The sequence below is a fragment of the Heloderma suspectum genome, chromosome 3, assembly GCF_057233095.1.
Source record: "Heloderma suspectum isolate Gila_16-S chromosome 3, 16-S_ref, whole genome shotgun sequence".
NCBI lineage: Eukaryota > Metazoa > Chordata > Lepidosauria > Squamata > Helodermatidae > Heloderma > Heloderma suspectum.
In genome coordinates, this window is record NC_139460.1 from 110,784,651 (window position 1) to 110,796,260 (window position 11,610).

The following is an 11,610-nucleotide window of genomic DNA, read 5'->3' on the forward strand; positions in this document are numbered from 1 at the left end:
TGTTACAATTACTTATCTTGATAAGAAGTTTGAAACTCAACAGTATTATTTAGTCACGTTGATTTAAAATAGAAATGTAGCATTAGCAATGAAACATAAATAAATGAAGTAAAAACAAGCTAAACACATTTTACAGCCTCCAAAAAGTATATATAAAGAAGACTTTGAACACGCAGCATTGGGATCTGCCCTCTTAGATCAGCTGCCCCAATGTGTTGCCTGTCAAATGAGCCTGGTAAGCTTCATGCTGACTATCATTGAGATGGATATTGTTATTTCTCTTCTTAGAAACCTTGACATAAGATGATGTTCACTGTATCGGGTGTTTGGATCTATGCAAGTATCGACCTTGTATTTAGTAATGCTGATAATTTTATAGTAAAAAAAAAAACAAGACAAATCTTGTCTGAGTGATTCCTAGAAATAAAAATTCTGTTTAACCTATATTTAGGGTGAAGAATTTCTTATCCTAAGAAGGCATCTGGATTTGGGAGGACTTTAAATATGTGTGGTTTTAATCAGGTAGCTCAGGGTTGCATACATACTGGGAACATATTTTGAAAGAACCTCTGAACCAGGGCATATGTCACGATAAGCACCATATTACCACCATGTCTCAGCATCTCTTCAACTATTTATCTTGCATTGTAGCTCTGTTGACAGTTGGGAAACAAAAAGTTGTCTTAGTGAATGATAGAATGTCCTTAATACTTGTGTCCTTGTAGTGGTCTTTGGTATGCATACCACAGTACTTTGTGTATTTGGGTTACTAAAAAATGAAATGACCTTTAGATGGGCATAGATTTCTCAGATTTCTCACTGACATCGCCTCATTGGCAAACTTTCCCCATGGATTGCTAATTCACACCTGAAGGGGCTTCTTTATTACCATTTCCCCACAAAAAGCCTCATTTCTTCCTTTCCTCTCCTACAAGACCCAAACCAGCCCCATCAGGCAAGGGTGCTGGGCTGCTGCACTGGGCAACTGGGTTTGCAAGGCAGCATTTCAGTTTCTCACAGGGCCACTGACTGATACGTTGATCAAACCTGGAGCCAGCCCTGTTTTCTTAGGCATTTGAGGGTAGCGGTTTGTCACTGCATAGTAGGGCAATTCCTCTGGCATGTAAATGTGGTGGTGGAAGGGGCTTCCCTACAGCTATCCATGACAGCAGTTTGTTCCTACCACATATGCCTTAGGAGAACTCCTTTTTTCTGTTGTTCAGTGTATCTTTGAAATGCAGCCTATGTGGTGTAGGACCACCATCTTCCATATTAATTTCTGCCCACATAATAATTTCCTCCTTAGAAGCCTTGCTGTTGGTTCCAAGACCATAGTGGTTAGAAGGGAGAGGATGCCCTCTGTTGCCATACCCAGATCTTGGAAGTACCCCATGGAGGATCTTTTTGCCCCCACCTTGTTGGCCTTCCTGTTAAGCATTAAAACCTTCCTGTTCACCTTTGGCCTTCAGAGATTGAATTAGGTAATATGAAAGAAGTACTGGAGTCAGCTTGAGTGAGTAGTGCTTCCTGGGAAGAACCAGGTGTTTTATTATGTGGTTTGTTGCCTGTTGTATTTTATTACTGTTTTGTTAGCCACTGTTAACTATATGAAGAAAGGAGGGATATAAATATTTTAAATAAAACAGGCATCAGCAATATCTACCGCTTCAGCTAGATGGATGATGCAAGTGGGTGGCTTTATCTATCCGCATTCCCTTTTCTCTAGTGAGGTAATTGTTATGATCCGGCACAAATTTAGGCATACATACATTGTAACCTATGGATGTTTATTTGGAAGAAAGGCCCCTTGTGTTCAATGGGATTTACTCCTTCTTAACTATATTTAGTACTGCAATCTCAAGGGTGCAATCCTATGCATGTTTAGATAGAAAAAAGCCCTACAATTCCCAGCATTCCTCAGCTAGACATGCTGACTGAGGAATGCCGGGAACTGTAGGTCTTTTTTCCATCTAAACATGCATAGGCTTGTGCTCTAAGCCCGTTGACTTCACTGAGTTTAAAAATGTCTAGACTAATGCTGAGTTGCAATAAAAATATTAAAACAAAAGCAGATGTTAGAAGTAGCCCCATAAACCTAAAGAACACTGATATTCAGGTTGAAAATAATATTTCAGGAATATACAGTTTCTTGTAATGTTGTTCTGACTCCATGGAAAATAAATGTCCTAGTTACAAAAAGTGTGTGTTTGAAGGGAAAATAGAGTTTAAAGAAGATTCTTTTTAATAAGTGATTTTCATACTGTTCTTAATATCAAAGGATTTTTACATGTAACCTCTCAGCATTTTCACTTTTAAAACAGATATTACTTTTTAATGTACATGTCCGATGTCATTAAAGTAAGGGGGGACTGGTTACTAAGAGGGCCATGACATCTCCATGAGATTCTTTTTTTCTTCTTCTGAAAAGGTAATTGCTTTTCAGCACAAGGCATTTCAAACTTGGTAACATAAAGTGAGTGACAATCGGAGCGAGTGATCTTGTGTTCCCATTACGGCAAATTAGGAAAGCAGCAGACCAGAAGAATGGCCCACATGTCCATCTTTTCAACAGCTTCCAAATCAAAGCATGTGAAGCATTCAAAAAGCTCCCCAGCAGCAAAAAGAACCTCATTTCATCTTGGATTCCTTCTGAAGAACTCTAGTAGAAGTTCACTTCTACCCACACCTGAAATGGGAAACGCAATTTTTGTCCTCTCTCTCAATTTCTTTCAAAATCTTATTTTCCTTTCAAAGCCTGTTTCCCATTGGTATGCATAGCCATTTCAGGATTTGTGCGGGCTGAAAAAAACAATGTTGTCAATAGCATACATAAGAACGCCTTTGGATTCCATGTCAGTGTGGTGTAGTGGTTAGACTAGGACAGTGGAGACCCAGGTTCAAATCCCCACTCAGCCATGAAACTCACTGAGTAACTTTGAGCCTATCACCATCTCTTAGCCTAACAACTTCACAGGATTGTTGTAAGGGTAACGTGGTGTGGAGGAGAACCATGTACATGGCCTTTGGGGAGAACCATGGACACTGTCTTGAGCAGTGGTGGAGTCGAGTGGAGCCAGTGGTCACAGGAATGTTGCGCCAGCATATTTTTACTAGCAGGAGCATTGACATCATCTGCCACCACCACCCCTTAAAATTCCCTATTCCTGTTGAGCTCAGGGATGAATGTATTTTCCCAGCAACAATATATTGTTCCCTGTTGTAAAGCAAAGTATTTTGGGGTGGATTGCTCTTGAATGTGCAGTTGAGGCACATTAGCTTTACAAAAGACATGCTCCAGCTGGAGATGGAAACTGCTAGATAGGGATCAAATAGGAACTGATCGAGCTACAGGACATTCTCTCTCACCCCTAGTGTCTGGAAGCATGTAGAGTGCGTAGCGTCAATGACGTTGCTGCATTCTGTGCCTTCAGACCAGACCCTGAGACCTGTTGTATTCAACCCCTGTGGGACTATGAAGGTCCCATCATGGTCTTCCCCCATTTGTTAGTTAGTTAGTTAATTTCTATACTGCCCAATAACCAAATCTCTCTGGGCAGTTCACAAAAATTAAAACCACAAAGTGCAGCATGAAACAATATAAAATATAAAAGCTTAAACCCAAAAAATAACAGAACAACCAGAATAAAACCTAGCAGCGATGCAGAGATTTAAAATACAGATTTAAAACACCAGAGCTAAAAGACTAGGAAGCTAAAATGCTAAAATACTGGGAAGTTCCACTGTCTGTTTCAGTGGAAGCACTGTACAGGGAAAGGCAATGCGGTCTCTTTCTGGCTACCTGCTTGCATGGTGTGTGTGTACTGGACTGAGTGTTGCCATGGGATCATTCAGTGAGTGCATGTAACCATGCACTGACCAGTGCATCAATAATGGGGGAAAGGGGAATGATTATGTACTGTATTGGTATGGACTTTCCATTTCCAAGGCTGCTGTGAGAATGTCTCTTGGTATTGCTATGTTTTTGCAGTTATCTCTGTACTCTTATGTCTGCTGTTGGTTAAAAACAGGATTGAGATTCCATTACACAGGCATTAACCCACCTAATCCACTGGAACCTCAGAGGCTGAATACCATTTATCATTATTTATATATTTCATTTATAGCCCACCGTTTCTCCACAGAGCTCAAGACAAGTGGTATAGTGGCAAATGTTGAAGTACAGGCGCTCATCCTGACAGTCCCCATAGCCACGCCTCCAAGGAGAAGCCAAAGTTCAAGCAACTCTGTTGATCCATGACCTCACTCTGACTGACCTCTCCTCCCAGCTGATGTCTGAGTCAACGGCCTGTCACAGCTGCAGCAAGATTTAATGCGTTGAGCTTCACAGCTGCTACCGGAGATGCATCACGGCATTTTGTTGAACACTCATCTCCAAAGCTTGGACTACTTCCCCTAGTGCTTGTAAAAGCTCAAGTATGAAGATCTCCCTAGAGAACTGGCTAGAAAGACCGCGATTCATGTTAATCCTATTACACAATGGTTTTGATTTTAGTAAGGGTAGAAAGTTGTCCGTTTGGAATGTGGATAATGGTCATAATTTAAAGCCATTTTAATATTTATTTATTTATTTATTTATTTGAATTATTTTTATTCTGCTCCCCAGAAAAGCTCCTGGAATGGCTTACATCTAATCGGTAACACAAGGAAGTCCATGCTGGCAGGCTCACAATCTAAAAAGATGCAACACGCAAGGAAAAACAGATGGGAAAGGAAGAGGAAAAAATTAAGTAGGTTTTCATCAGGGCTGATGGAATGGCCTTGCTTCCCTGCTCATCTTCCTTTGTACAGTCGGCTGGACAATGGGCAGTGGCCAATGTGCAAGGCCACGTTTCCTTTAAGAATACCAACCCGTAATTGGCCAGCAATATTCACAGCATTTTTTTTTTTTTTTTAAATCCATCCATAAGAATTACAATAGAGTTTTTTTTTAATTTACAACGATGTGCCATTTAAGTTGCGGCCTTCTTTCCCTGTTGTTTGCTTCCTGAGCATTTCCATGCAAATTTCCAGGAAGAGTTGCGACACTCGAGTGAGATTTCCAGCATGTAGCATCCTGCCTACAGGCCTGTCTCACGTGCCTGCCCTGCACCAAGGATTCTATCCCTGAATATATAGCAAAGAACAAATTCCCCCAAGAAGTTCATTCTTTTTTTCTTTTTTGTTAAAAGGAAACCTTGCTCAAGGTTGCAAAACAATATGTGCAGGAATGCATAATTACAAACCAAGAGCTAACATATAGCTGCTAAAATGCTAATAATTTTTCCTCCCTGGCCCAAAAAATATATTTCCCCTTTTTTCTACTTCTATAGACCACGGGCCTCTTTCTTCTAAGATAAAAATAATTCAATTGCTCCTTTCAGATTTCCTCCAGCTGTGCAATTTAAAGGTAAGTGTCAGTACTGCAATGAAGGCTGCTGAAAAATAATGACATGAACAGATTCCACAGTTGTGTTGCGCAACGAGCATGGTCATTTCATTCAGTTTGGAACCAAAAAGGTGGAGAGCAATCATTCTAGTCTGGAAAAACTCCACAGCTTTAATTTATAGCCTAGCTATTCATATGTAAGCCCCACTGAAGTCAAGAAAGCAAAGTGGCTGTCTGATGAGGCTTTACAAGTAGCTGAGGAAAGAAGGGAAGCGAAAAGCAAGGGAGAAAGGGGAAGATCTATCCAACTGAATGCAGAGTTCCAGAGAATAGCAAGGAGAGACAAGAAGGCCTTCTTAAATGAACAATGCAAAGAAATCGAGGAAAACAATAGAATGGGGAAAACTAGAGATCTTTTCAAGAAAATCGGAGATATCAAGGGAACGTTTTGTGCAAAGACGGGAATGATAAAGGACAAAGAAGGGACCTAACAGAGGCAGATGAGATTAAGAAGAGGTGGAAAGAATACACAGAAGAACTATACAGGAAAGATCTGAATGTCCCTGATAACCATGATAGTGCGGTCACTGAACTTGAGCCGGACATCCTAGAGAGTGAATTCAAGTGGGCCTTAGGAAGCATTACTAACAACAAAGCTAGCGGAGATGACAGTATTCCAGCTGAGCTATTTAAAATCCTAAAAGATGGTGCTGTGAAAGTGCTGCACTTAATATGCCAACAAATTTGGAACACTCAACAGCGGCCACAAGACTGGAAAAGCTCAGTTTACATTCCAGTGCCAAAGAAGGGCAATGAGTGTTCAAACTACCACACACATTGCACTCATTTCACATGTCAGCAAGGTTATGCTCAAAATCCTACAAGCTAGGCTTCAGCAGAATGTGAACCAAGAACTACCGGAAGTACCAGCTGAGGAACTAGAGATCAAATCGCCAACATTTGCTGGATCATGGAGAAAGCAAGAGAATTCCAGAAAGACGTATATTTCTGCTTCATTGACTACGCTAAAGCCTTTGACGGTGTGGATCACAACAAACTGGCAAATTCTTAAAGAGATGGGAGTACCAGACCACCTTACCTGTCTCCTGAGAAACCTGTATGAGGGTCAAGAAGCAACAGTAAGAACGGACATGGAACAACCAATTGGTTCAAAATTGGGAAAGGAGTACAACAAGGCTGTATATTGTTGCCCTGCTTATTTAATTTATATGCAGAGTACATTATGAGAAATGCCAGGTTGGATGAATCACAGGTCAGAATTAAGATTGCCAGGAGAAGATGATACCACCCTAATGGCAGAAAGCGAAGAGGATCTAAAGAGCCTCTTGTTGAGGGTGAAATTGGAGAGTGCAAAAGCTGGTTTGAAACTCAACATTAAAAAAATGAAGATCATGGCATCTGGCTCCATCACTTCCTGGCATATAGAAGGGGAAGAAATGGAAACAGTGAAAGATTTTATTTTCTTGGGCTCCAAGATCACCGCAGATGGTGACTGTAGCCATGAAATTAAAAGACGCTTGCTCCTTGGGAGGAAAGTTATGGCAAACCTAGACAGCATAGTAAGAAGAAGAGACATCACCTTGCCAACAAAGGTCCATATAATCAATGCTATGGTTTTCCCAGTAGCAACGTATGGCTGTGAGAGCTGGACTATAAGGAAGGCTGAGCGCCGAAGAATCAATGCTTTCGAACTGTGGTGCTGGAGAAGACTCTTACGAGTCCCTTACTGCAAGGAGGTCAAATCAGTCAGTCCTAAAGGAAATCAACCCTGACTGCTCATTGGAAGGACAGATACTGAAGCTGAAGCTCAAATATTTTGGCCACCTAATGCGAAGAGAAAACTCCCTGGAAAAGACCCTGATGCTGGGAAAGATTGAAGGCAAAAGGAGAAGGGGACGGCAGAGGATGAGATGGCTAGATAGCATCACCGATGCAATGAATATGACCCTGAGCACACTCCAGGAGAGAGCGCAGGACAGGAAGGCCTGGCGTGCTATGGTCCATGGGGTCACGAAGAGTCGGACACGACTGAACAACTGAACAACAAGCACAGCTTATCATTCTAATGAACAGTACCCCAAAGGTATGCAAAGAATGACTTTGGAAATGAGATACCATTACTTATTTTTAACATTCTGAGAGCTAGTTATGTAATACCACAAACCAACTTCCAGATATTTTAGACTGTGTTGTTTTTCCTTTGAGGGAAAGGACTTATCAATTCTGACTATGAGTTTTTCTAAAAAACCCTGGTATACTGGTTAGCAATAATAATAGTAATAATACATGGATAATCCATTCAGCCCTGGCAGAGTGAGCCAAGACCAAGCCTTCCCGCTCACAGCTGTGCACTCACACAAACGCCGCTTTGCTAATGGCCTCTCTCGTGCTGCTGGCAGTTTCAGCCAGTCAGTCAGTGGAGCCAAAGGTTGGAATCGCTCGCATGTTTTCTGCCACTTTTACCCCTCTGCCTGCCCCCATCTCAGCAAAGGTATTTAGGCCAAATTGGAACATTAGCTCCTGCCACTTAAGATGAATGTTGCTGCAGGAAAATACTGTATATAACTGAGCTATGGGCCAGAACTGCTAATTGCATAGTTATGGTCTTGACAAAAGTCAGGGAGTCATTTCACCAAATTAGCAAGCATTCCAGTCTGAACATTCTTTATTAGAAATAAGTCCCATTGATTTCATAGCCTTAAAGTTACTCTAGATTTGAATTGGAAGGCCAGTTCATTTCCAGAAAACAAGGTCCTTTCTAGAGATACCGAAGTACCTCATTCTGGAATGCATTAACTTGATCATATACACATAAAAGCAGCAAACAAATCCAGTTATTTTTTATATACAGCAGAAGCGAAAGACATATTGGGACAAGCTCCAAGGTGCCATGATGCTCTCTATCACCAGTGTTGGAAATCCAGTAGAATTAGGTCGTCTGAAAAGAGCCACTGAGGAACACAGAAAGCTGCCTTATACTGAGTCAGCCCCTTGGTCCATGTAGCCCAGTACTGTCAACACTGACTGGCAGTGGCTCTCAGGCTGGGATTTTTCCAGTCCTTCCTGGAGATGCCAGGGATTGAACCTAGACCTTCTGCATCCTAAGCAGGTGCTCTACCCATTGAGGCAGTACGTGATGGCCTGCAGAGGCATCATGCATCAGACAAAGTGCATGTCATGACAACTTTAACAGACAGAAATGATCTGGTTAGATGAACAATATATATATACAATAGACTCCTTCAGACAACTTAGTTCTTCTTGGACTGGTCTGGTTCTTAATCAAAGATATATTCACAAGTCAATTTATTGACATGACACATTTAGGTTTTGAAAAATTCAGGCCTATCGCTGAAATCTTACCTTTGCACCCATTAATAAAATTACCATTGATACTAATATATGTCCCACCATTCTGACTGCTTGGAAAAAGTGATAGCTGTAAGGAAGGTTGTTGTGTTATGTGGAGTTCTTGAGTATGTGGAATAAAATTAAGTAGAAGCTGGTCTTGCTTGATTATTAAGAAATCTCCTGATAAATTGTTTACTTTTTCCCAAGTCAAATGATAATGAACACTTCATACTAAATTGGTGCAAAGCATTCTATGGGCAAAAGATTATGGAAATGTTAGCATTAACAGATTTATATTCATAGTTGTTGGGAAATGTGCACTTGCGGATCTCATAAATCTGGCTGATCTAACTATATTAAATTCCCAATCAATGTTACCTTATCCTTTTTTTATTTCTGTTTCATTTATGCAGCCCCATTTGTTTGCATGGAACACAGCACAATCATTTTTCTTGGAAAAGGCTAAAAGAGATCTTTCCTCAGAAAGCATATAGTCCAGAAATAATTGTCCATTGTAAATTATTAGGTCATATTTTTGCTGGTGCCATTAATACTGAATGTGAATACTAAGGTGAATATCTGAGTGGTGGCTTCAAACCAGGAGTGTTGGCTAAATTTGGCTTGTTTGGGGTCTCAATCCGGCCCTCCATGGTTCCCCAAATGGTCACGCCCCCTTTCCCCCACCCAATGATGGTTTGGTTGTTTCCCAGCTTTTGCAAAGTTTTTTCCCCATTGAAGAAGGTTGAAATGCATCTCCTAAGGCTTAGTTACTGGCAGTAAGAGGTTTATGGCACAATCCTATGCATGTTTAGACAGAAGAAAGTCCTACAACTCCCAACGTTCCCCAGCCAGCAGTGTAGCACACGTTTCTGTCTAAACATGCATAGGATTGCGCCCTTAAACAAAAATATGTCTCAGGGGTTTCTATGCTGGTCCCACTGGAATGTGGCCCCCAGAACTTTCTCCAAAATTGAATCCAGCTCTGTTTTAAACTGTGTTGCCCAGTTTGTATTTCCTTTGGTCTTACAGACCCATGTAATTCTGGATCCTGGAGGTAATTCACATTAGAATGTTCAGCCAGGAGTGTATCACTCAGGAAGAAATTTACATTACAAGAGGCCAAACTAACTACACATTATGTTCAACACATAGCTGGCCCCGTGTTTTTTTTAAATTTGTAAATAGCAGCCCCCCTTCATGGATCACTGCCTTGTTGTGGCGAAGGGGCTTGCGTAACTCAGTGAAGCCATAAGCTATGCCGTGCAGGGCCACCCAAGACGGACAGGTCATGGCGGAGATTTCTGACAAAATGTGGTCCACTGGAGAAGGAAATGTCAACCCACTCCAGTATTCTTGCCAAGAAAACCCCATGGAACGTATCACAAGGCTAAAAGATATGACACTGGATGATGAGCCTCTCAGGTCGGAAGGTGTCCAATATCCTACTGGGGAAGAGCAGAGGAAATTTCCAAGTAGCGCCAGAAAGAGTGAAGCGGCTGGGCCAAAGCCGAAAGGACACTCAGCTCAGCTGTGGATGTGTCTGGTGGTGAAAAGAAAGTCCGATGCTGTAAAGAACAATATTGTTTAGGAACCTGGAATGTAAGGTCAATGAATCAAGGTAAGTTGGAGGTGGTCAAACATGAGATGGCAAGATTGAACATCGACATCTTGGGAATCAGCGAACTAAAATGGACAAGCATGGGCAAATTTAATTCAGGTGACCATTATATCTATTACTGTGGGCAAGAATCCCTTAGAAGAAATGGAGTAGCACTCATAGTCAATAAAATGTGCTTCCAACAGACTATGCACTCTGCTAAAACCACGTTTGCATTATTTAAGGCCAGCCTAAAACAGTAAAAATCTAGGGAATGAGCTACGAATCCAGTGGCATAAAGAGAAGCTCAAAGGTTAAAAAGAAAAGGGCAGGGGGAGCAAAAGCCTCTATTAGATCATTATGGGAAAAGATGGGAATTGTTAATGGCATTTTCTCAGTTTTAATGAGGTGAATATAGAATTCAGGAGTCTCTGGATAATATTTTCAAAACCCACTAAGTGTCTCAGAAGCTTTAGTCAAATTGGTTACTTTGAAACACTGAGCATCAGTAGGACAAGCAAATTCTAAAACTGCCATCTTCAAACCACTCACTTCAGAGTAGTCCCAGGGACTTTGATCACTCGACTATGAAGTAGCCTGAGAAAATGCAAACTTAGCATACCATTTCCACCCTTTTAGTTACATGGAAATGCCCTAGACTGAAATTAATGGGGCTTATTTCTACACAATGCCGTGTTCCTCAAGGTTTTATGAAATGGCACTCTGTTCTAAGCTTACTAGACCTTATCCATGCAAACCCTAGATTTTCATGGGGTGCTCCATCCTGCATAGCTGGGAGTTGTAGTCCAGCATGAGGTTGGGGAAGGCTGCTATGCCTGTACTTCTAGTTCATAATTATTGTTCATGGGACAGATTATGTCTTGCAGGGGGAAAGCCTCTATCGTCTCTTTGAGATTCTTTGAATCTCATGGAGTAGATGGTTCCAATATGATGCACAACCTCAAAGGCCCCTCAGAGATATTCAAATGGGAAGAGGAGCACAAATGGAGTTCTCATGGGGCCCTAGTTTTCTACTTCTCATCCAGCTAACATGTTTTCAGTATAATCACATACATTCAGTCATTTTTAACTGTCAAAATTTATGCTAATAAAAAGCAGGAAAAATAATGCCCGTCACTGAACAAACTTCAGGATGCACACTTTGAAAGTTTTCCAGGGCTTAGAATTGTGGCAAATGGAAAAATACGCATGGAGTCCAAAATGAGAACTTAGCAAACTAGCAGAACTAACAGTT